The sequence below is a fragment of the Anomaloglossus baeobatrachus genome, chromosome 4 (assembly GCF_048569485.1).
Source record: "Anomaloglossus baeobatrachus isolate aAnoBae1 chromosome 4, aAnoBae1.hap1, whole genome shotgun sequence".
NCBI lineage: Eukaryota > Metazoa > Chordata > Amphibia > Anura > Aromobatidae > Anomaloglossus > Anomaloglossus baeobatrachus.
The window spans coordinates 335,777,253-335,804,044 of record NC_134356.1 but is presented as its reverse complement, the minus strand read 5'-3'; the positions used below and the strand labels follow the sequence as shown (position 1 = coordinate 335,804,044).

General features: G+C 44.8%; 1 protein-coding gene across 1 annotated transcript in view; it reads right to left on the bottom strand.

The window, feature by feature from the left end:
- The window catches only part of CPED1 (cadherin like and PC-esterase domain containing 1), a 519,469-nt gene that overhangs the window by 440,420 nt on the left and 52,257 nt on the right, over positions 1-26,792 (bottom strand). The window lies entirely within an intron of this gene.

Below are 26,792 nucleotides of genomic sequence, written 5' to 3'. Positions count from 1 at the left end.
ATCATCCATGATAAAGCCCGACAGCTGGGGGCTGGTATTCTCAGGTTGGGGAGACTCATGGTTATTTGGCCCACCCAGCCTAAATATAGCAGCCAGCAGTCGCCCGGAATTGTCGCATCCATTAGATTTTACAATCCTGGAAATTTACACAGTCTTCCCGATTGCCCTGGTGCGGTGGCAATCGGGGTAATAAGGACTAAATGTCAGCTCACAGCTGCCACTAAGCCCTAGATTAGTAATGGGAGGCATCTATGAGACCCCATCACTAATCTGTAAATGAAAGTAAATAAACACAACCACCCAATTAATTCTTTATTTGAAATAAAAAACAAAAAACCCACAAACTTTCACCCCTTTATCAACCCCCAAATCACCCCTGCAGGTCCGACGAGGTCGCACAAGAGGTTCAGCTCTGCTACATCTGAAATTACAGCGTGCAATCATGGAACATGTCTGCACTCTGTAACTTCAGGCAGAGAATGAGCCGCAATCAGCAGTTACGTCACTCAGGTTAGTTGTGGTAACAGCTGGAGGTTCCCATGGTCCTCTACTTGTAACCGCAGGTAACCTGACCTCAGGGTAATTCCTTACACTCAGTGATCCCACGTGAGGACAGGTTAGCTACGGTCACAGATGGAGGACTGTGGGAACTTCCAGGTGTGACCACAACTAACAGACCAAAAAGCATAACCAGGGTACCTCAAGCGTTAGACCATAGACAATTAATTACCCATAAAATAAATACATTTTATTAATACTTGATTAAAAACTATTAAATCAACCAAACCAACAAACATACAATGTGCATGTAGTGTGTAGGTGCACACTTAGTGGAAAGGAAAGGGAAGTTATATAGAGGGGTCTGAGGTAGGTATATCTGATAGATTATTATAGATTGGACCCTAGGGGATACACATTAAGGTAGATAGAAGCAGTGAGGGTGAGCTGCTGTGGAATGGGGGCATCACAATCCTAGGGTGCTTAAAGCCCCATTGTTAGGTAGGATACAGAGAAGGGAAAGATATATTCCCTAGGGTCCAATCTACACTAATCTATCAGATATACCTACCTCAGACCCCTCTATATAACTTCCCTTACCTTTTCACTAAGTGTGCACCTACACACTACATGCACATTGTATGTTTGTTGGTTTGGTTGATCTAATAGTATTTAATCAAGTATTAATAAAATTTATTTATTTTCTGGGTAATTAATTGTCTGTGACCACAACTAACCTGAGTACCGTCACCGCTGATCAAGGCTCATTCTCTGCCTCTAGTCACAGTGTGCGGACATGTCCCCTGATCGCGCTGTAATTTAAGATGTAGCAGAGCTGAATCATCATGGGATCTTACTTTTATTTTTTGTGACATCCTCACAACAAAAGAAAAAAACACAATAAAAATCCTCAAAAAATATATTAGTGTCATCTATCTTATTAGTGTGCCAGATTCATTCTATTTTCTAGTCACAGTGTGCGGACATGTCCCCTGATCGCGCTGTAATTTAAGATGTAGCAGAGCTGAATCATCATGGGATCTCGTGTGAATTACGTCGGGCCTTCATCGGTGTTTTTAAGGTTCATAAAGGGGTGACAAAGGGTGTTTTGTCTTTCAAATAAAAGATTTTTGGGGTGTTTGTGTTTATTTCTTTCACTTACAGATTACTAATTGTGTGCGTCTCATAAGGGCTTAGTGGCAGCTGTGAGCTGCGATTAACCCCTTATTACCCCGATTGCCACTGCACCAGGGCAATCAGGAAGAGCTGGGTAAGATTGTCGCATCTAATGGATGAAACAATCTTTGGTGGCTGCAGGCTATTTTTAGGCTGGGGAAAGCCCAATAACCATGAGTCTCCCCAGCTTGAGAATACCAGCTCCCAGCTGTCAGGCTTTATCATGGCTGGATATCAAAATTGGGGGTAACCGCAAGTCATTTTTTAAAATTATTTATTTTTTAAATTATTTATTTAACCCCTTAATGATTGCGGGCAGTAATATTACGTCCTAGCGGTCATAATGTTACTGCCGCGGTCTGCCGGCGGCAGCATGCCGCGATCGGCGCACATCTCAGCTGATTTTCACAGCTGAGATGTGTGGCTGCTAGGCACAAGCAGAAACGTTATCTGCTCGTACTTTTTAACCCGTTAAATGGCGCTGTCAATATGTAACAGCGGCATTATAACGGCATCGGCAGTAAACTTTTACTTACCGCCCGATACCGGAAGTCACGTGACGTGATCACATGACTTCCGATAGTTGTCATGGTAGCACAGGGTCATGTGATGACTCCGGTACTAGACATGAACTACTTTCAGTTTCACTCGGCCTGCAGCCGAGTGAAGCAGAGAGTGAGAGTATCTGCTGTTTACAGCTGTATAGCTGTGATCAGCAGATAGTGCAGAGCGATCGGATTGTTGATCGCTATAGCCCCCTAGGGTAACTAGTAAAATAAAAAAAAGTAAAAAAAAAAAGTTTTAAAAAAATTAAAAAATCCCCAAAAAAACTAAAAGTTCAAATCACCCCCCTTTCACCCCATTGAAAATTAAAGGGTTAAAAAAATAAAAAAATATACACACCTTGGGTATCACCGCGTTCAGAAATGCCCGGTCAATCAAAATATAAAATCAATTAATCTGATCAGTAAATGGCGTAGTGGCAAAAAAATTCCAAACGCCAAAATGACATTTTTTTGTCGCCACAACTTTTGCGCAAAATGCAATAACAGGCGATCAACACGTAGCACCTGCGCAAAAATGGTACAAGTAAAAATGTCAGCTCGAGATGCAAAAAATAGGCTATGACTGAGCCATAGATCCCAAAAAATGAGAATGCTACGGGTCATGGAATATGGTGTAAAACGTGCGCCCCTTTTTTCTGACAAACTTCCAATTTTTTTATAACCCCTTATATAAAAGTAAACCTATACATGTTTGGTGTCTACGAACTCATACTGACCTGAGGCATCACACCCATACATCGGTTTTACCATATATTGAACACAGTGAATAAAATATCTTAAAAACAATAGTGCTATCGCACGTTTTTTGCAATTTTTCTGCATTTGGAATTTTTTTGCCGTTTTCCAGTACACTATATGGTAAAACGTATGGTTTCATTTAAAAGTACAGCTCGTTCCGCAAAAAATGAGTCCTCACATGACCATATTGACTGAAAAATAAAACGTCTCTCAGAAGAAGAATGGAGAAAAAAAACGGAAAGCGAAAAATCGGCCGGTCGTGAAGGGGTTAAATAATAATAAAAAAGTAAGCTGCATGCAGTTCCTCTTATTTTGATACACAGGGGGGGACCCTATGCCATTTTTTATTTATTTGTTTATTTTATACTATGATAGATGCACATAGTATCTGTGATTTGACGCAGTCAGTTGACAACCCGCAACTCAGTGTGGGGGGGCGTCTGACTGCAACTAATGACAGACACCGGTGGGGGTGGAAATCAGTGCATATGTATGAAGACTAATACGCAGCTAACACCCAGGACCCCCTTCCACTGATCAGCTAATATTTGCTTTGACAGCAGAGAGATGTAAGATATGTATGAAGTGAGACACCACAAATTGGTAGATTGTTTATGGGCCACTGTAAAGCCTCCCATACTAAAATACAATACTCGATGTAGGCTCCTAAATAACCAGAAAGCTATCAAGAGTTTAGCCCCGGACAACCCTTTTAAAGGAAACTTGTCTGGTGTCCTATGCCCTCCAACCCAGAAACATTCATGGCTGTTTGCCCATTTCTCTGCCTAACCAGCCATGTATATCGCTATTCAGTGATATGAATTTAAAAAAAAATATTCAAAAACCTCACTGTCCCTATGCTAATTAGGACTGTAATTAGTCACAGGGGCGTTAGTTCCCCTGACAAGTCAGCCCTTTTTCTCATGTTATCATGCCCCTGTAGATGTGATAACATTATTTCCACACGCTGGCATCACTGCCAGCTACTGGAATTCTTGCGCATGTACAGCTCATTTCAGCCATTGTTAGTATGCCTATGAAGCCATCTTCTTAACCTCTGGTCATGCGCAGTGCGCCTAATGAAGCTGGGAAACGTACACCCAGCTTCAAAGGTGCACTGATGCGGTCCAAATGAGCAGCGAGCATGCGCAAGATTTCCAAAAGCTGGAAGTGACGCCAGCTCGTGGCAATCATGTTGTCAGGGGGTGTGATAACATGGAAACAGGGCCGAATAGTCTCAGGAACTAACGCTCCTGCAACTAGTCACAGGCCTTATTAGCATATGGACAGTGAGGTTGCTAATTAGTTTTTTTAAACATTCATATTAGTGAACAGCGATATACAGGGCTGGTTAGGGAGAGAATTTGGGCATACAGCCATGAATGCTGCTGGGATGGAGGGCATAGGGGACCTGACATGTTCCTTTTAAGTCAAGAACTGAATCACTAAGTGCTAGTACTGTTATTATATTAAACGTCTTTATAGAAATAAGTAAGAAAAAGCCAAGACAGACATTAAAGGTTTTCATAGAACCCAAGTAAAATGTTGGCAGATCATGGCTACTTTTACCACCTTAATATATTTGATCTTAATAACTAGGTTTTATATCCATGCAAATATCAGTAAATAACATGTGGATATGATTTCTACAATCCAGCGCAAATCATCTGGAGGAAGCCAGACAAGACACAGGGCTTTTGTTTTCTCTAGCCAGGGAAAGAAAAGGAAACCGAAAAATCCTGGAGGTCACCAGAAGATCATATCTAAATTTAATGACTATAAAAATAAAAAGTCCCCACAAAGTGTCTGGATATAAACACATTAGAATATTGGTTAATTTATTACATTTTATTTTTTTCGTCATGATTTCTGCTTGAGTGACCTTAATGATTTATTAAAAACATGGGGCAAAAAGGTTGGTAGAAATGAACTTGCAATTGTATATAAACTTATTTCCATATTATAATGATCATCTTATTCACGGATTTCCATTTGGTAATTTTCCATAGTATTAGCTCATATTTAAGACTAGTAACAGTAGAAAAATGCCACCCAAATCAGTTCCAAATCATTCAGAGTCAGATTTTTTTGTCAGGAACATAAAAAAAAAGTTAGAATATTTTCTAGTTTTTCATTATACATATACTTATATGCATATACTGTACATTATATACATATATATATATATATATATATATACACATTATATATACATTATATATACATACAGTTAGGTCCAGAAATATTTGGACAGTGACACAAGTTTTGTTATTTTAGCTGTTTACAAAAACATGTTCAGAAATACAATTATATATATAATATGGGCTGAAAGTGCACACTCCCAGCTGCAATATGAGAGTTTTCACATCCAAATCGGAGAAAGGGTTTAGGAATCATAGCTCTGTAATGCATAGCCTCCTCTTTTTCAAGGGACCAAAAGTAATTGGACAAGGGACTCTAAGGGCTGCAATTAACTCTGAAGGTGTCTCCCTCGTTAACCTGTAATCAATGAAGTAGTTAAAAGGTCTGGGGTTGATTACAGGTGTGTGGTTTTGCATTTGGAAGCTGTTGCTGTGACCAGACAAAATGCGGTCTAAGGAACTCTCAATTGAGGTGAAGCAGAACATCCTGAGGCTGAAAAAAAAGAAAAAATCCATCAGAGAGATAGCAGACATGCTTGGAGTAGCAAAATCAACAGTTGGGTACATTCTGAGAAAAAAGGAATTGACTGGTGAGCTTGGGAACTCAAAAAGGCCTGGGCGTCCACGGATGACAACAGTGGTGGATGATCGCCGCATACTTTCTTTGGTGAAGAAAAACCCATTCACAACATCAACTGAAGTCCAGAACACTCTCAGTGAAGTAGGTGTATCTGTCTCTAAGTCAACAGTAAAGAGAAGACTCCATGAAAGTAAATACAAAGGGTTCACATCTAGATGCAAACCATTCATCAATTCCAAAAATAGACAGGCCAGAGTTAAATTTGCTGAAAAACACCTCATGAAGCCAGCTCAGTTCTGGAAATGTATTCTATGGACAGATGAGACAAAGATCAACCTGTACCAGAATGATGGGAAGAAAAAAGTTTGGAGAAGAAAGGGAACAGCACATGATCCAAGGCACACCACATCCTCTGTAAAACATGGTGGAGGCAACGTGATGGCATGGGCATGCATGGCTTTCAATGGCACTGGGTCACTTGTGTTTATTGATGACATAACAGCAGACAAGAGTAGCCGGATGAATTCTGAAGTGTACCGGGATATACTTTCAGCCCAGATTTAGCCAAATGCCGCAAAGTTGATCGGACGGCGCTTCATAGTACAGATGGACAATGACCCCAAGCATACAGCCAAAGCTACCCAGGAGTTCATGAGTGCAAAAAAGTGGAACATTCTGCAATGGCCAAGTCAATCACCAGATCTTAACCCAATTGAGCATGCATTTCACTTGCTCAAATCCAGACTTAAGACGGAAAGACCCACAAACAAGCAAGACCTGAAGGCTGCGGCTGTAAAGGCCTGGCAAAGCATTTAGAAGGAGGAAACCCAGCGTTTGGTGATGTCCATGGGTTCCAGACTTAAGGCAGTGATTGCCTCCAAAGGATTCACAACAAAATATTGAAAATAAAAATATTTTAATATTTTGTTTGGGTTTGGTTTATTTGTCCAATTACTTTTGACCTCCTAAAATGTGGAGTGTTTGTAAAGAAATGTGTACAATTCCTACAATTTCTATCAGATATTTTTATTCAAACCTTCAAATTAAACGTTACAATCTGCACTTGAATTCTGTTGTAGAGGTTTCATTTCAAATCCAATGTGGTGGCATGCAGAGCCCAACTCGCGAAAATTGTGTCACTGTCCAAATATTTCTGGACCTAACTGTATATACTTACACTGTGAGTCTGCACTAGGATCCCCTCCATGGCTTATTGGGGCTTAAACAGCTGAACACACAGCAATACGCGGAGTAGGAGGTGCACCGGGACTCTTACTTCTACTACATATATACTTATACTATTTACTTATTGTGTACTTCATGTATGATTTTTGTTATATATATATATATAGATGTTGTTGTGTGTAGTTACCAAGTGTTTATGTAGGGCGCTGTACATGTTCTGGGTGTTGTCTGGGTGTGGCGGGGGGTGAGAGCAGTGTTGTATGTGTGTTGCGTGTGTTGCGTTGTTTGTGGAGCGCTGTGTGTCTGTAGCGTTGTGTGTCTGTGTGTGTTGCGCGGTTTGTGTGGGTGTGGTGTGTTTTGGGGGGAGGTATGTTTTGTGCAATGTGTGTTGTGCGGTATGTGCGTATATTTATGTATGCCGCGGTGTTTGTGTGTTGGGTGTTGTGTGTGTGCGGCGTTGTCTGTGTGTGTGGGTGTCTGTGTATGGTGGTGTTTGTGGTTCCCAGTGTGTGTGTGGTGTGTTGTGTGTGTGTGTTGGGGGGAGGTGTGCACCTCCCATCGTGCTCCATCCCCCATGCTGCGCACCCCCCTATCGTGACCCATCCCCCATGCTGCGCACACCCCATCGTGCTCCATCCCCCATGCTGCCCATCCCCCATCGTGCTCCATCCCCTATGCTGCACATTCCCCATCGTGCTCCATCCCCCATGCTGCGCACCCCCCATCGTGCTCCATCCCCCATGCTGCGCACTCCCCATCGTGCTCCATCCCCCATGCTGCGCACTCCCCATCGTGCTCCATCCTCCATGCTGCGCACTCCCCATCGTGCTCCATCCCCCATGCTGCGCACTCCCCATCGTGCTCCATCCCCCATGCTGCGCACTCCCCATCGTGCTCCATCCTCCATGCTGCGCACTCCCCATCATGCACCATCCCCCATGGTGCGCACTCCCCATCGTGCTATATCTCCCATGCTGCGCACCCCCCATCGTGCTCCATCCGCCATGCTGCGCACTCCCCATCGTGCTACATCCCCCATGCTGCGCACTCCCCATCGTGCTACATCCCCCATGCTGCGCACTCCCCATCATGCTATATCCCCCATGCTGCGCACCCCCATCATGCTCCATCCGCCATGCTGTGCACTCCCCATCGTGCTACATCCCCCATGCTGCGCACCCCCCATCGTGCTACATCCCCCATCGTGCTACATCCCCCATTGTGCTACATCCCCCATGCTATAATAGTTCTCCTATTATACTCAGAGAGGAGTATAATAGGAGGACTATAATAGGAGGAGTACTCCTGGGGGGAGAGGAGTATAATGCCGGCTCCCTGCACATGTGTACCGGGAGCCGGTGTACGCTGGTAACTATGATACACATCGGGTAACTAAGGGACCTTAGTTACCCGATGTGTATAATGGTTACCAGCGTTCACGGGCTCCGTCAAGATCCCAGCATCGCAAGGTTATGTCTGGCGCTGCTGGGATCGTGACGGAGCCGGTGTACACTGGTAACTATGATACACATCGGGTAACCAAGGGACCTTAGTTACCCGATGTGTATAATGGTTACCAGCGTTCACCGGCTCCGTCACGATCCCAGCAGCGCAAGGTTATGCCTGGCGATGCGTGCGGAGGGCCGGGGCGAGCAGCCAATCCATGCGGAGGGCGGGGCCAGGCCGAGGCGAGCGACCAATCTGTGGGGGGGCGGAGGCGAGGCGAGCGGCCAATACGTGCGGGGGGGCGGGGCCATGGCGAGCCCAGCGGCCAATCAGCTTTGTGTCACCGTAAGGACACAATTTTGGAGCAAGACAGACAGACAGACAGACAGACAGAATAAGGCAATTATATATATAGATACTATATATACTATATATACTTATATACATTATACATATACTTATATGCATATACTGTACATTATATACATATATACACATTATATACATTATATATACATTATATATACATATATACTTATACTATTTATACTATGTATACTATATATACTTTTATACATTATACATATACTTAAACATTAAAAACAATATTACTAAATTATTATAATCTAGCTAATCTTATTAAAAATCTTTAAATATTATACACTATCTACTAAAATATTCAAAATAGACTGATATTTCTTTTTTTTTTTAGTTGATTTGTTAGCTTGGCTGTATGGATTGAATCAGGATCAGATGACAGACTAGAGCTTAATGACACCTTTGTTGTATGGCCAGAGCTGAAACTAAAGCAGGGAGAGAAGAGAAAGAGAGATAAATTAGTGAAAAATGGGAGAGAATGGCAGAAAGGTGAATGGAGGGGGAGGGGGATGGAGGGAAAAGTATAGGAAGATGGAGAGAGAGATACAGAGTATAAAATAAGAGACGAGAGAGAGGAGAAAATAGAGAGAGAAGGGAGGAGAAGAACAGGGAGAGGGTGTGAGAGAGAATAAGAGAAGCAGAGAGAGGGAGAAGAAAGGATAGAGGAGAGTGAGAGAAGCATGGAGAAAGAGGAGGGAGAGAGAAGAAATGGAAGAAAGTGAGGATGGAGAGATAGAGACAAGAGGAAGTAGAGATTAGAGAGAATAGATGGAGAAGATAGAGAAGAGATGCTAGATAATGGTTTATACTGAACACTTTTGTTAAGAAGACATTTGTTTTCATATTCCCTGTTTGGGCATAATAGTATGATAGAAGATGGATAATGGAGGGAAGAGATTGAGAGAGGAGACAGAGATGATAGGTCATGATTCTCACTGAAAAGTTGTGATAAGATCCTATTTTCATATTCCCTGTTTGGTCATATTAGTATGAAAAAAGGTGAGTAATGGAGAGAGCAGAGAGAGAGAGAGAGCAGAGAGAGAGAGAGAGGAGAGTGAGATGATTTGTCATGGTGCTCATTTAAGAGTTGTGTTAAGAAGACATTGTGTTTCCATTTTTTGTGTTTGGGCATATTGGTGTAATAGAGGTGGGTGCAGAAGGTAGGCATTAATGTGGAGAGCTACTAGAGTGGAAAATTCTTATAACACTATGTTCATAAAAATGTATTGTGTATTAGAATTAGCTGTATTTGCAGGACAACTGAACACTTAATTACCCCATATACCGGCTTCAGCTGCGTTGGCTGGCCAAGTAGAGTGTTCGGGGTCTCCTGACTCTTCTCTAACTTCATCAATACACTAATGCTACAAAATTCGGTAACAGTAAAACTTTCATTTTGTCCAGATGCATGCAATAAATAAAAATAAATAATTGTAGGAATATATTAGTGGCAGTATAAAATGTTATATAAATCGTTATATACTTTATATAAAGTTGCCTCCAAAACTTCTGCCCCTGATTTCTGCTGAAATTACTTATGGCTACTGAATGAAAAATTAATCCATAAACATATCATTCAATTCTAATCTAAAACTTGCATTCCACACAAGGCTCAGCAAAAGAATGTTAAGGTCAATCATACATTTACCTGTAATTTATAGAGACTTAAACAGCCAGCCAGAGGTTTAGTAGTGTCAGCCCCAGACACAATGTGCTGTTGGGATTTGATGAACTATCCATTTATACTGATAAATGATCACTATGGAGAGTTTCCTATAACACCACCTCTATTAAATTAAACAAAGTTCTTTATTATGTATTGTCACTGAAAAAGCTATCTTGCCTGACACTGAGGATGCTATGTTGTATTACGACTTATAATCTACATTACAGTGAGTGATTGCATTGCTTATGCATTAAGAACGAGCCTATACCATGACCCTGCTGGAGTGAGCTTGGCTTCAAGAACCTTTTGCTTTTGGCATACAAGTGAGCCATATTTCCTTTTTGTATTCCTTTAAACTGGAAGCACAAATGATAGAAGAGTGATTGACTATGTATATTATAGAGGGAAAACTTTTTGTCTACTTTCACACAGTAGTATTTTAATCAGTATGTGGTATATGCAGACTGAACCAGAAATAGATCCAAAATATGGAAGAAGTGCAAATCTTTCCATTATAATCGAAACCATGGAGATTCACTAGGCTCTCTTGTCACTTACATTCAGAAATATAGACCATCTTTTACATACTTATTGCAATAATGACTGCTATCGGTATCGGCAGTGGCACATCTAGAATCAGCTGGGTCCCGGGGCAAAATTTGAACCTGGTCCCCTACCTGAATGTTGGTCAGATGTATGGGCACTTGTAGTGTTCTAAATCCTATAAAAATTCAAATTTTTTCTCCAGTAAAGGAGACAAACTCTAGCGCAGCGCCACCTATTGGAAGTAGTGATTCCAAAAGTCAAATGTGGATTTTTAACAATCCTTTGCATACGACTTTGAATATATGCCAGATCAGCATCCCAATTTGCAGACACGGTGTTTCGGGGTGCTTGCCCCTCGTCAGTGCAAAGTATGGGGTGTCTGATCTGGCTCATGAGAAGCTTTGTGGGGACCACGGGGGAACACTAGTGCAATCTTATAAAGGCATACATGTTGCTCACCCTCATAATGTAATAATGTCCCCCATTCTGCACTAATGTCACCTATCGTGGGCCCCTTCCTTGTATATGTCGCGGGCGGAGGAGGGGACGCTGCGCTCTCCCACTGCTCAAGTCCGGCTGCTGCGGCTGCGGCTGCTCGGTGGTGGCTCGAGCGGTGGGCCGGATCCCGGGGACTCGAGCGGAGCTCCTCGCCCGTGAGTGAAAAGGGGTTGGGATTGGATGGTGGGGATTTGGTTATTGTCTGTGACGCCACCCACGGTTGTGGTGATATTGGTGACACCACCGGGATCCCGGGAGCGGTGACAGGGAGCAGCTTTGTTGTTAGTTCTCCCCTCTGTGGGTAGGGGGTTGGTTGTCCCGGAGCCCGGTGATGGGGTAGGGATGGATGACAGGCGGGTTACGGGGCCTGGTGAGGTGCAGGGTCGCGGGGGCAGCGCTGTGCCGCACGGCACGGTGGTACTCACTCAGCCAATGATGAGGACACAGTTCTCGGTAAAACACACGGCTGGATGGACGGGTCCCACAGACGGCTGCGGTGTTGTTTCTCCCGGCAGGTTGATGGTGACTGCCTTTCCCTGCACCTGTGTACTGTAAACGGTTCCAATGGATTCCCACCGGTAACCCGCTCCCCAGCTTGGATATGGGCTGGAGGAGCCCCTTTTGCCCACAGGCGCTGGCCCTGGGAACTTTAGCCTTGGCGGTGACTGTGTTTCCCTCTCTCGGTTGGACGGGTGCCTTCTGTCGGGACTTGGCTGCTGAGAAACCCAGGAGGTACCCTTTGCTAACGAATTTGGCAAATTCACGGCGACTCCTAGCCTTGCCGGGGTCCGTAAGCCCCTGCCAGATGGTGCTGGCTTCTCTTTGCGTACCGGTCCGGTACCGCCGGGCCACCGCCCGTCCACGGTCCTTACGGTTAGCTCCAATAGGCCACTCCTGCAGATGGTCACCACCGTCTGCCAACCTTGCTGATCCGTCCGGGCCACACACCCGGACCAACTTCAGGCTGCTTAACTGCCACTTTCCTCCTTCCACTTCCACTTCCAACTGAACTGTAAACTGTCTGCTTTTCCCGCCTCCAGGCCCACCCCCTGGTGTGAACATCAGCCCCTGGAGGAAGGCAACAAGGGTTTTCGTCTGACTTTGGTGTGTCTGACCGGGAGTGTGGGGTATGGTGGTGTTGTTCTCTGTGGCCCCTGGCTTGTCCAGGGTGCCACATATAATGTCCTCAATCCTGGACCCCTTCTGGTAATAATTTCCTCAGGCCTCTTCCTTTGCCCCTTCCAATAATAATAATGCCCCTCATCCTTGAACCCTTGCAATATTGTCCAACATCTTGTGCCCATCCAGTAAAAATGTTCCTCATCCTGGTCCACTTCATGTAATAATGTCCCCATCATTGCCCCTTCCTGGTATAATGTCCCCCTTCCTGGTCCCTTTTCTGTTATACTGTTCCCTATCCTGAGCCCTTTTTTGTAGTAATGACCCTATCCTGGCCCCTTCTTGGTATAATGACCTGGGTTCTTTCAAGTAATAATGTTCTCCATCCTGGACCCACTCCTGATATAATGTCCCCCATCCTGGGCTCTTACAGAAATAATGCCCCTCATGTGCCTCTTCTAGTAATAACATCCCCCATCTGGGTGTAATGTACCCATTTATGTACCATGTACTCTTTATGGTACAATGGCCCCCATTTTGAGCCCTTTCCTGGTATAATGTTCCTTGTCTTGGGCCCATCCTCAATATTGTTCCCTGTTCTTCTGCTACTCTCTAACACATTTTAAAAAAAATATTATTTTCAACTTCCCCTACTCGCATGACGCATGGCATCTTCACTTATAACTTCGCAGAGGCTCACAGCTGACTTAAGAGTGCCTGCAATGGGTGATGCATGACGTCACTGCTGCTCGCCACCTATGATTGACATGCCGACATCAGCTACCAGCCTCTGATTGGCTGGCAGCAAGTATAGCAGTTTAGATACCTAGATCATCCCTGCACCACAATACTTTTCATCTAAATGTGCGTCCTTGGATGCATATCCAGCTAAAATAGATGGTGGCTTCAGTGGCTTCCTTGCTGCACAGTCTCTGAGTATCAGAGGTGATTTGCCATTACAGTGCCCCAAAAGACTTGCAGCATTAATTGCAACTAAAGGTGATCCTACAAAGTATTGGCTCAGGGGGTTGAATACAAATAAACATCACAATTTTCAGATTTATATTTTTAAAATATTTAGACAACCATGTATCATTTCCTTTGCACTTTACAAATACTTGTTAGTGTTGGTATAGCACATAAAACCCCAATAAAATACATTAAGGTTTGAGGGTATAATGGGAAAAAATGTGGAAAAGTTCACAGGGTATGAATACTTTTTCAAAGATCTGTATATATACTGTATAGTTTAATAAACATTCCAAGAGAAATAATGAAATAGACTGCATTCAGCACATACAATAATCTCTTCTTCTTTATCTGTATAAATCCATTAAAGCGTTTATCAAGATGCACCACAGGCAACGACCATCTCGCGTCTCGTTTGCTTTTACGGTTCTTACTGTGTCATGGCGTCATTTGCTTCTTATAAACATTAATACAGTCCAATCTCATAATAACCATAAATGTTACATTGTGTTACAAAATTACATAACATACAAAAAAATAAAACAAAATATAAACACAAGCTTACAAAACCACCCCAAGATCATTTCTGTCATTTAAATGGTGCCTTTGCTCCCGGGGGGTCCAGATTATTAATTTTGCCTCTTTTTGTAACAATATTTTTTTAAGAATAGATTATCACACATGGTGAGAGCTGCTTATTTCTTTCTTTCTTTTGGACAGCTTGCAAATCTTTCCATTAAACCTTTTCTATGTGTTTGCTCCACTACTGGGTTTGGCTTACAAATTCTGATGTCAAAGACTGCCTGGTGAATGATGAATGATTACATAAAAATTATTCCCTAAGAGTTGTACCGTATATCTTTAAATCATCACTTCTTAAATAAGTTTAGAGCATTGGGTAAAGGAAAAATTAATTTGAATAAAATTAAGTCTATATACATAATAAAGTAATTAGTGAAATTATTAATCACTAGATGGTGGCCCGATTCTAACGCATCGGGTATTCTAGAATTTATTGTGTAGTTAATGTATGATTTTTGTTATATATATAGATATTGTTGTGTGTAGTTACCAAGTGTTTGTGTATGGCGCTGTACATGTTCTGGGTGTTGTCTGGGTGTGGAGGGGTGTGAGAGCGGTGTTGTTTGTGTGTTGCTTTGTGTGTATTGCGTTGTTTGCGGAGTGCTGTGTGTCTGCAGCGTTGTGTGTGTGTGGTGTTGTGTGTATTGCGGTGTGTGGGTGTGTGTTTTGGGGGAGGTATGTTTTGTTCAGAGTGTGTATTGCGCGGTGTGTGCATATATTTGTGTGTGCCGCGGTGTTTGTGTGTTGGGTGTTGTGTGTGCGGCGTTGTCTGTGTGTGTGGGTGTCTGTGTAGGGCGGTGTTTGTGGTTCCCAGTGTGTGTGTGTGTGTGTGGTGCTGTGCGTGTGTGACTGTGTGTGTGTGTTTTGGGGAAGGTGTGCACCCCCATTGTGCTCCATCCCCCATGCTGCGCACCCCCATCATGCTCCATCCCCCATGCTGTGTACCCCCATCGTACTCCATCCCCCATGCTGCTCACCCCCATTGTCTTCCATCCCCCATGCTGCGCACCCCCACCGTGCTCCATCCCCCATGCTGCACACCCCTATCCTGCTTCATCCCCCCATGCTGCGCATCCTCCATCGTGCTTCATCCCCCCTTGCTGCGCACCCCCCATCGTGCTTCATCCCCCCATGCTGCGCACCCCCCATCATGCTCCATCCCCCATGCTGCGCACCCCTCAGAGGAGTATAATAGGAGGACTATAATAGGAGGAGTATAATAGGAGGAGGAGTCCTGGGGAGATAGGAGTATAATAGAAGGAGTAGTCCTAACGGGAGAGGAGTATAATAGGAGCAGTAGTCCTGGGGGGAGAGGAGTATAATAGGAGGAGTAGTCCTGAGGGGAGAGGAGTATAATAGGAGGAGGAGTCCTGGGGAGAGTGGAGTTAAATAGGAGGAGTAGTCCTGGAGGTGAGGAGAATAATAGGAGGAGTAGTCCTGGAGGTGAGGAGTATAATAGGAGGAGTAGTCCTGAGGGGAGATGAGTATAATAGGAGGAGTCCTGGGGAGAGTGGAGTTAAATAGGAGGAGTAGTCCTGGAGGTGAGGAGAATAATAGGAGGAGTAGTCCTGGAGGTGAGGAGTATAATAGGAGGAGTAGTCCTGGGGAGAGGGGAGTATAATAGGAGGAGTAGTCCTGGGGAGAGAGGAGTATAATAGGAGGAGTAGTCCTGGGGGAGAGGAGTATAATAGGAGGAGTAGTCCTGGGGGGAGAGGAGTATAATAGGAGTAGTCCTGGGGGGAGAGGAGTATAATAGGAGGAGTAGTCCTGAAAGGGAGAGGTGTGTAATAGGAGGAGTAGTCCTGGGGGGAGGTGTATAGGTGCCCAATGTGTGCAGGGGGCGCGGCCAAGCGGGCAAAGTGTGTGGGGACTTGGCCAAGTGTGTGGAGGGCGGGACCGAGCGGGTAAAGTGTGCGGGAGGCGGGGCTGAGTGGCCAAAGTGTGCAGGGGGCGGTGCCGAGCGGCCAAAGTGTGCGGGGCGGGGCCGAGAGGAAAAAGTGTGCGGGGGTGGGGCCGAGTGGCCAAAGTGTGCGGGGTCAGGGCCGAGCGGCCAAAGTGTGCAGGGGCTGGGCCCGAGCGTTCTAAGTGTGCGGGGGGTGGGGCCAAGCGGCCAATGTGTGCAGGGGCGGAGCCAGGCCAAGTGGCCAATGCATGCGGGGGCGGGCCAGGCCGAGCTGAGCGGCCAATGCGACGGTTGTCACTGTAATGACATCATTTTGGAGCAAGACAGACAGACAGAATAAAGCAATTATATATATAGATATGTAATGCTTAAGAGCAAATATCTATACGGTGTATATGTGTGTTCTATTCTAATTATCAAATTCATGTGATATTGACATGTTAGATTTTTTATTTTCTATTATACTTTCACTACATAAAACATGTACTTTCCCAGTTTAACAAAACTGCCATTGCATGGAAGATCAAACTGCATGGATGGATAAGTCTAGCCCCAGTGACGTAACTTGATTTTGATAGACCCCTGATGCAAAGTTTGGACACTGACACTCAGGGTACAGGATAATTACACTGACAATCGGGGTACAGGGTAGTGTGGCTGACACTTGGCTCTTTCCCTCAGCACCCATGTTTCCCATGATCTGAAATCCCTCTTTCTATCACCACCCAGCTTACCTATGTTCTGATATCCATCTTGTTCTCAGCATGCACCTTCCCCATGCTCTACTATACATCTTTCCCTCAGCACCCAGCTTTCCCATGATCAGAGCTTGGGTGCTGAGGGAAAGATGTATAGCAGAGCATGGGAAAGTTGTGTGCTGAGGGAAAGAGTAACCCCATAGTCCATGTATAAGGTGTCCTTCATATTGTATTATGCAGCCCTCATTCCATTTAATGCACCCTCATAGGCTTGTGGCTACCGTGTACTCAGTGATAAAAAAAGTATACAAATCTTCACCTCTCCTCATTCCCCCGCTGCTTCGGTAAGTGTCCCATGCTCTGCAGTCTCATCTCAGTAGTGCGCAGTAGTGACGTCATAGCGCTCTGCTGCACTGAGACGGCGAGCACAGGCGGAGGATGATGAAGGAAACAGAGCGCTCCACTCCATCCTTCATCATTACTTTGTGCGATGATGGGCGAGGGCAGCCCATTGCTGCCACTGGCGCTGGACCCCCCTGACTCACGGGCCCCAAAGTGGCCGCTGGGTCTGCCACTGAACAGCGCCGCTCTTCTCTCACAGAGAGGATCCAGCTGCTTCTCTGCAGGGCAGGCGCCGGGCCCCTAACCCTGCCGGGCCTATCACGTAGGTGTAGACCTGTTCCTCCCAGAAACCTGGCACTACCCACAAGACATAAGTTTGAGACCCATTTAAGGGCCTCGACATTCAACATCCTTTCAGGCAGACAGTAGTACAGTAGCATCAACTGTCCCCTCACCATAAGGCCTTAAAACAGCTGGGAGGTACGATTCATGCAACACACAGGCTGTGGGTCAGCATTACAATTTGCAAAATGAAGACTTGCTACAGTGACCAGTGTAGGCCTCTTGGTCCCAGAAGCATGGCACTACCCACAAGAAATACATTTCATACCCATTTTGTAGTCTCGACATTCAAAATCCTTTCAGACAGACAGCAGTACAGTAGCATCATTTGCCCCTCTCCCCATAGAGCATTAAAAGAGCTGAGAGGTACTGTGCATGTAACACACAGGCTGTGGGCCGGTATTTTAAATTGAAAAATGAAGACATGCCTGAGTGGCAGGTGTAGGCCTCTTGGTCCCAGAAGCCTGGCACTACCTACAAGACATAAGTTTAAGACTCATTTTGGAGTCTTGACATTAGGAATCCTTTCAGTCACACAGCAGTACAGTAGCATACAATTGCCCCCTTCCCCATAGGGCATTAAAAGAGCTGGGAGGGACAGTGCATGCAACAGACAGGCTGTAAGCCAACATTTTAATTTGAAAAATGAAGACATGCCTGAAGTTAGATAATTGCGTGATAATTGTGTTTTTGTTTTTTGTTTTAGCTGAACAGCAATGCCTGGTTTGGATCATGGGACATTCATTTGTTTTTTGGGGGGCCTTACGTGCAGCAGTCAGGCCTAATGGCAAACAGTTGGGGTTGCCCAGTTCCTTGGCACGGGTGACATGGATAGGAAAGAGGGGAATGCAGTGGCATCAGCTGTTAAAAGAAATCCAGTATCATGTGGACTTTTAGGATCGCTACTTCCAATAGGTGGCGCTGTGCTAGAGTTTGTCTCCTTTACTGGAGAGACAATTTGAATATTTCCCAGAGGGGCATTGCAGCTATAAGTCCCCTTACCTGGCAGCCAGACTGGCTTGCAAAGTCTCCTTAAGGAGAATAGTGTTCCCCCGTGGAATTTTAGGGGCATTGCAGCTATAAGTCCCCTTACCTGGCAGCCAGACTGGCTTGCAAAGTCTCCTTAAGGAGAATAGTGTTCCCCCGTGGTCCCCACATAGCTTTCTCATGAGCCAGATCAGACACCCCCATACTTTGCACTGACGAGGGGCAAGCACCCCGAAACACCGTATGCAAATTGGGATTCTGATCTGGCTTATATATCCTGAGTCATATTGCAAAGGATTGTCAAAAATCCACTTGTGACTTTTAGGATCGCTACTTCCAATAGGTGGCGCTGTGCTAGAGTTTGTCTCCTTTACTGGAGAGACAATTTGGACATGCCTGATTGGCAGGTGTAGGTCTCTTGCTCACAGAAGCCTGGCAATACACCATTGCCTAGTCTGCACAGTCTGGGACTGGGGTGGCAAAGACACTGCACATCCACAATTTGTTCCTCTTAATGAATGTCAGGTGGTCTACGCTTTCAAGGAATAATGATGATCTAAAACTTGAAAATTTAGTGATAATCATTAATGAAGAGTTTTGTGGAAGAATTTTGTGGAAAGATCACGGATTTTGGGCAGTCCAAAATTTTTAGACACCTCATTAATGACAACTTTGTGTGGGACATCCAACTACTTGGCTCGTGAAGTGTTGATCACAGGAGAAGGAAGAAGCAACTGATGCGGTTGATTTGTTGGCCGGTGGTTGGGCTGGCCAGGTAGTCCGCATTTTAGCGCAGGGAGATTCCCATAGTAATCCATATTGGTTGCGCATGTGCCTGTTTATGGATGTAGTAGTCAAATTAGTTGAATTTTTGCCTCTACTGAGTCATTGTTTACAACGTTGGCGGAGAACGAAAGTTGGGTCATCCTTTGCTGTTTCAAAAAATGGCCAGGCTAGGCAAATCTTTCCTATGTGTTTGTGTGGGTATTGCCAACGTAACATCCTCACTTTCCTAGTCCTCCTCATCTGCTGAGCAGCGTGCCTCTGGGTTTACACTAAGTGGGATCTACAACTTCATCATCAGGCTCTATGTTGTCCCACTCCTCCTCCTCCTGACCTAACATCACAGGACAGTACACGTGCGCCTCAGGTATGTGAATCTCATCAGCATCACCTCCACCCCTGGAGGTTAACAACAGTTGTCGAGGGGCGGAAGACCCTGCTGGGACCCTATTTAATCGGGGCCAGGATCCAAGTCACAAAGATTTTGGGCATTGGTGCAGATGCTTTCCTCCTTAACAGTTTGGGAATCTTTGGACCGGATCTGTGATGGCCATGGGATAGAATGTGTGAGAAGCTCTTGAGACACGCCCATGTGTGGTTCCCCACAGTCAGTTTGCTGGTAAGCGATTTGTGACGTTGGCGCAAACAAGTGTAATTAGGGTGGCACCTCTGAGGAATGAACTGTGTGTGATGTTGAGGTGCAGGAAGAAGAGGAGAGGCCACTTGATGCAGCGATTGACATTTACTCCAGCACCTGCTGGTTATCAGCCCCACTTCGCAGTTGAATCGATGTGCGGCTGCCAAAGAAATCTACTGAAGTAGGCTGTCCAGAAACGGAAGTTGTGCTCATGTCTCTTAGGTTAGGATAAGCCAGTGTTTGCGCACTAGGCTTTTACCTAACAGAACTTCCCAGAACGACAACCTCGTTGTGATTTACCACTCATGGTTAATGTACCCTTCCCCTTTGAAACAGATGTTTCGCAACCCTACACCCACACCTGTCAGACACCTGGCACAAAGATAAATTATTTATTTCCTGCATGACTTGGCAATATTGTGAAGGCACTAAAAAGTATTTCTACCTACAAATGTGGTTCACTGCGTAATTTAGAGCAGACATGGTAAAGTGCCAAGAAAACCTTCTTAGCTTGTTCAATAGCAAATTTTCAGCAGGCACCACTAACAATACCTATAAATATATTTCACTGCGAAATTTAGAGCTGGTAATTTAAGTTGCAAAGAAACACTTTTTAGATACTTCCTTACCACCTTTTTTAGGCCAGGCACTAACAAGTAACAATACCTATAACTGTGTTAGCAGAATTTTGACCAGGCAATTAAAATTGTCAAGAACAACTTTTTAGATACTTCCGTATCAAGTTTTTCGTCTACGCATGACTAACTACCAATACCTATAAATATGTTTGCGTAATTTTCAGCAGGCAATTAAAAATTCCAAAAAACACTTTTTAGATACTTCCCTACCAACTTATTCAGCCACGCACGCTAACTAGCAGTACCTATAATTGTGTTTGCAGATTTTTAACCAGACAATTAAAATTGGCTAGAACCACTTTTTAGATACTTCACTTGCTGTTTTTAGGCCATGCACTAACAAGTGACAATACTTATGACCGTTTTTGCATACTTTCCAGCAGCCAGTAATACGTACATAGCTATTCTTATTTACATGCTTCACTGGCAACTCTTTAGCAGTCACTACAAGTACAAACTCCTATTTTGATCATGAAATGTGGCGATTTATGGCACACACAATTTTCCCTACACTGCACGTCCCTATAGTAAACTATCGTTCTCCTATCTATCTCAATTACCTAGCATTAAACCCCTAAGTAAGCTCACCTACACTGCATATCCCCATTGTAAACTATCGCTCTCCTATCTATCTCAACTACCTAGCATTAACCCCTTAACAACCGCGGGCCGTAAAATTACGTCCTTGCGGTCATAACGTTACTGCCCGCGGTCTGCCGGCAGCATCATGCTGCGATCGGCACACATCTAAGCTGATTTTTACAGCTGAGATGTGTGCCTGCTAGGCACGAGCAGAATCGTTATCTGCTCGTGCTGATTAACCCCTTATATGGCGCTGTCAATATGTGACAGCGCCATTATAAGCGCGATCGCGGTAAAGTTTTAGTTACCGCCCGATACCGGAAGTCACGTGACACGATCATGTGACTTCCGATAGTTGTCATGGTAGCACAGGGTCATGTGATGACTCCTGTATTACACCTGACTTGCTTTCACTTTCGCTGTGCCAGCGGCACAGCAAAAGAGAAAGAGAGCGTATCTGCTGTTTACAGCCATGTAGCTGTGATCAGCAGATACTGCAGAGCGATCGGATTGCTGATTGCAATAGCCCCCTAGGGGGACTAGTAAAATAAAAAAAAAGTTAAAAAAAAAAAAATTAAAAAATTAAAAAAAAAAAAAAAAAACCTAAAAGTTCAAATCACCCCCCATTCGCCCCATTGAAAATTAAAGGGTTAAAAAAATAAAAAATATACACACATTTGGTATCGCCGCGTTCAAAAACGCCCGATCTATCTAAATATAAAATCAATTAATCTGATCAGTATACGGCGTAGCGGCAAAAAAATTCCAAGCGCCAAAACGACTTTTTTTGTCGCCACAACTTTTGCGCAAAATGCAATAAGAGGCGATCAAAACGTAGCATCTGCGCAAAAATGGTAAAGTTAAAAACGTCAGTACGAGACGCAAAAAATAAGCTGTCACTGAGCCATAGATCCCGAAAAATGAGAACGCTATGGGTCACGGAATATGGCGTAAAATGTGCGCCACTTTTTTCGGACAAACTTCCGATTTTTTTTTTAACCCCTTATATAAAAATACACCTATACATGTTTGGTGTCTACGAACTCGCACTGACCTGAGGCATGACACCAGCACATCAGTTTTACCATATAGTGAACACAGTGAATAAAATATCTCAAAAACCATAGTGCTATCGCACTTTTTTTGCAATTTTTCTGCATTTGGATTTTGTTTGCCGTTTTCCAGTACACTATATGGTAAAACTGATGGTTTCATTTAAAAGTACAGCTTGATCCGCAAAAAATGAGCCCTCACATGACTATATTGACTGAAAAATAAAAAAGTTACGTCTCTCAGAAAAAGAATGGCGAAAAAAAAACGGAAAGTGAAAAATCGGCCTGTCGTGAAGGGGTTAAACACCTAGCTAAGCTCACTGTCTAGCAGCATTGGTGGAAGCACTGGTGGGAAGCAGCTTCCCTAACATTTCGCATTCACAAAATGGTGACGAGGCAACATGTCCGCAATTTATATGGACATGGACATGTGCCTTAGGCAGCCAATCAGAGAAGCCCTTCTGTCTGAACCTTCTGCATGTTTGCTGTGCCGTGATTGGCTGCAGCAACATTAATAAATAAAGTTAAGAAAAAAAACCAACATGGATTCCCTGCCTCCTGGACTGATTTTATACATCCCCACATCAAACAGCACCACAATCCTATCCAAAGGCAGAAAATGCTATTGAAAAAGCATTTTTGGAAACATGGCCAATATTCAGGGGCAGAAATCAAACAAAAAGAACATTACCGACTTTTGGGGGAGTGGTTGGAAGTTACTGAGCCTGAACAAACATGCTAAGGCACATACTGAATTTGAAATTAGTGAACATTTACTGAACAGGTTCGCTCATCTCTAGTCATCAGCAACTAAGAGTCATCTGGTCCAATTCCAGATAAGAGCTACTGAAGAACAAAGTTTAAAAATGTAATACTGCCTAAAAAAAAGATGACCAGACACCCTGTGTATCACTGCTTACTGGACATAGGCTGAATAGCCACAGACTGATAAGGATAAGAGTGCTCTAACCAACCCATTCACAGCTAAAAGCTTGGTGTTACACACCTGTGGTGGATTCAGGCTTGGTTACCTTCACCCCTTCCTGCTGAACTCTGTTGTGCTCCACTTCAGGATTTGTAGGTGGCCAAGGTGTGCTACCATGTGATCATTTGCCTGGATCAGTATAAGGCTCACCAAGACACACACCTCTGTCTTAGTTTTAACACTTTTAGTGTTCCAGACTCCTGTCTGGATGCAGCCTCCAGTACCTCTGCTACCTGCTTCACAGTATCAAGTCTACCTGTGGCTTTCAGTACCTTTGCTACCTGATTCCCATAATCATGTCTGCCTGCGGCTATCAGTACATTTAATAATTGTTTCCTGGATGCCTCATCTGCCTGCAAAACCAACACCCATGGTCTGTGTGCCCACCCAGAATTTGGGCTTGGAGGATCCACCTCACCAGGTGAGCCAAAACACTTGGAGTGGTGTGTATGTTTCTCACTTTGAAAAGAAATAGCCTCAGGATTCTCTCTGCAAACAAGGCAAGACAAAAAAATGTAGTGTAATGCTCTAGCTCTTTCAGCATTCTACTTTGACATGTACCACTTGTCTAAACATTCCTAAAGAAGTAGCCGTGGAGCGTTCCTAAACACACCTAAATGCCTCGTCACAGCTGGAGAAACTTACTACACCTCACAGATAGAAATGAGGAAACCTATCTTCCCTCAGAGCAGTCGCCAAAGGAATAGCAATACACAGATAGGAAATATAGATTAGCAAAGGCGAGGCCCAACTTCCTAGATACAACAGGAAAGGAAAAAAAACGGATTGTGGTCAGTGCAAAACCCTGCAGAAAAATACCAATCTCCTGATATACAAAAACCCTAAGACTTCACGATCTCTCCCCCACTATATCAGGTACTCTTGTAAATAATGGGAGAAACAAAATACCAAAAAACACAAGAATTACAAAAGTGCAAATAATCAAGTAGAACATGGAAAATCTCCATTTTCTTGCAATGGGGTTTGCAAAGGGGGAACCAACATGCTCATCAAAACAGAAAGACAATTCCTGTCCTGCAAGAAAACAGGCCTTAAGCAAAATGAAAAGAAACAAACCTAAACACCCTAAGGCTATGTGCACACGCTGCGTTTTTATGATGCTGCGTTTTTGTGGGTTTTTGGCTGCTAAAAACGCACAAAAACGCACCTGCAGCAAAAAAAAGCAGCAAAAAACGCATGCGTTTTTACCGCGATTTGGTGCGTTTTTGGCTGCGTTTTACGGCATTTTTGATCTCTGCGTTTTTCTGCGTTTTTGCAATGCATTGCATGGGGGGAAAACGCAGAAAAACGCAGGAAAGAATTGACATGTCCATTTTTTTTTAAGCTCAAAAACGCAGCTTAAAAAAAAAAAGTTGTGTGCGGACAGCAAAAATGAAAACTCATAGACTTTGCCGGGGAAGCAAAGTCATGCAGTTTTTAGGCCAAAAACGCACCCGAAAAACGCCACGAAAAACGCACTGTGTGCACATAGCCTTAGGTGTGGACCAGGCAATAAAGCAAAGAACTTGCACTTATCTGGAATGGTACAGGCACAGGATAAAAGGAGGGACAAACTCCAAGCCAATTCGGAGACTGAGGAAAAACATTTTTCTTTGTCGCTCCATTGGGAGACCCAGACAATTGGGTGTATAGCTTCTGCCTCCGGAGGCCACACAAAGTATTACACTTAAAAGTGTAAACCCCTCCCCTCTGCCTATACACCTATATATATATATATATATATATATGCTTATATTGTATACATTTATTCTGTATGGCCGCACTATTTGCTTTTGGCTATATACCCTCACTGATTGCTCTAAGAGGAGACAACAGCATGTCGTCCGCAAAAAGCAAGGGTGCCAAGGCACAGGCCTATTTTGCAACCTGTACCTCATGTGCGGCTATGCTACCTGCAGGTTCCACCTACCCTCATTGTGTGCAATGCTCGGCCCCTGTGACACTCACTCAGCCGGAGCCTCAGCCACCGGTGGGACCCTCGGCCCAGGTGGAACCACCTGTTGCCACTGTCCAGGTGACAGGGACAAAGTTTGCAGCATTCGCTGACAAACTTTCTGAGTCTATGGATAGATGGTCTGCTAAGATACTAGAAGCTTTGCAGTCCAGACCGGTAACGCAGGCCCCGGGCACGGTTGAATCATCACTCAAGGATGCCACTGACAGACAGATAGAGCTCCTGATGAAATCCATCTATGAAGCTATAGGCGCGTCCTTTGCTCCGGCATTCGCAGCTGTATGGGCACTCCAAGCTATCTCGGCTTGTCAGTCTGAGATTAATGCAGTCACACGTGCCTCTACTCCGCAGGTTGTGTCCTTAACCTCTCAGGTGTCGGCGTTTGCGTCCTACGCCATGAATGCTGTCCTGGACTCGGCGAGCCGTACGGCGGTAGCATCCGCCAATTCAGTGGCAGTCCGCAGGGCCATGTTGCTACGTGAATGGAAGGCAGACTCTGCTTCCAAAAAGTTCTTAACCGGTTTGCCATTTTCTGGCGACCGCCTGTTTGGCGAGCAATTGGATGAAATCATTAAACAATCCAAGGGAAAGGACTCGTCCTTACCCCAGTCCAAACCAAACAGACCTCAACAACGGAAGGTACAATCGAGGTTTCTGTCCTTTCGGCCCTCAGCCAGGTCTCAATTCTCCTCGTCCAACAGGCCACAGAAGGGTCAGAGGAACTCTGATTCATGGCGGTCTAAGTCACGTCCTAAAAAGACCGCCGGAGGAACCGCTACCAAGGCGGCCTCCTCATGACTTTCGGTCTCCCCAAACCGCATCCTCGGTCGGTGGCAGGCTCTCCCGCTTTTGCGACGCCTGGTTGCCACATGTCCAAGACCGATGGGTGAGAGACATTCTGTCTCACGGTTACAGGATAGAGTTCAGCTCTCGTCCTCCGACTCGTTTCTTCAGAACATCTCCGCCCCCCGAGCGAGCCGATACTCTTCTTCAGGCAGTGAGCACTCTGAAGGCAGAAGGAGTGGTGATCCCTGTCCCCCTTCATCAATGGGGCCACGGTTTTTACTCCAACTTGTTTGTGGTGCCAAAAAAGGACGGATCTTTCCGTCCCGTTCTGGACCTCAAACTGCTCAACAGACACGTGAAAACCAGGCGGTTCCAGATGGAATCTCTCCGCTCCGTCATCGCCTCGATGTCCCAAGGAGACTTCCTAGCATCCATCGACATCAGGGATGCTTATCTCCACGTGCCGATTGCTCCAGAGCATCAGCGCTTCCTGCGTTTCGCCATCGGGGACGAACACCTTCAGTTCGTGGCACTGCCTTTCGGCCTGGCGACAGCCCCACGGGTCTTCACCAAGGTCATGGCAACAGTGGTAGCAGTCCTACACTCTCAGGGACACTCGGTGATCCCTTACTTAGACGATCTTCTTGTCAAGGCCCCCTCTTGGGTGGCATGCCAACACAGCCTGAACATTGCTCTGGAGACTCTCCAGAGATTCGGGTGGATCATCAATTTCCCAAAGTCAAAATTGACACCGACCCAATCGCTGACATATCTTGGGATGGAGTTTCATACTCTCTCAGCGATAGTGAAACTTCCGCTGGACAAACAGTGTTCACTACGGACAGGGGTGCAATCTCTCCTTCGAGCCCAGTCGCACCCCTTGAGGCGCCTCATGCACTTCCTAGGGAAGATGGTGGCAGCAATGGAGGCAGTTCCATTTGCGCAGTTTCATCTGCGTCCACTTCAATGGGACATTCTCCGCAAATGGGACAGG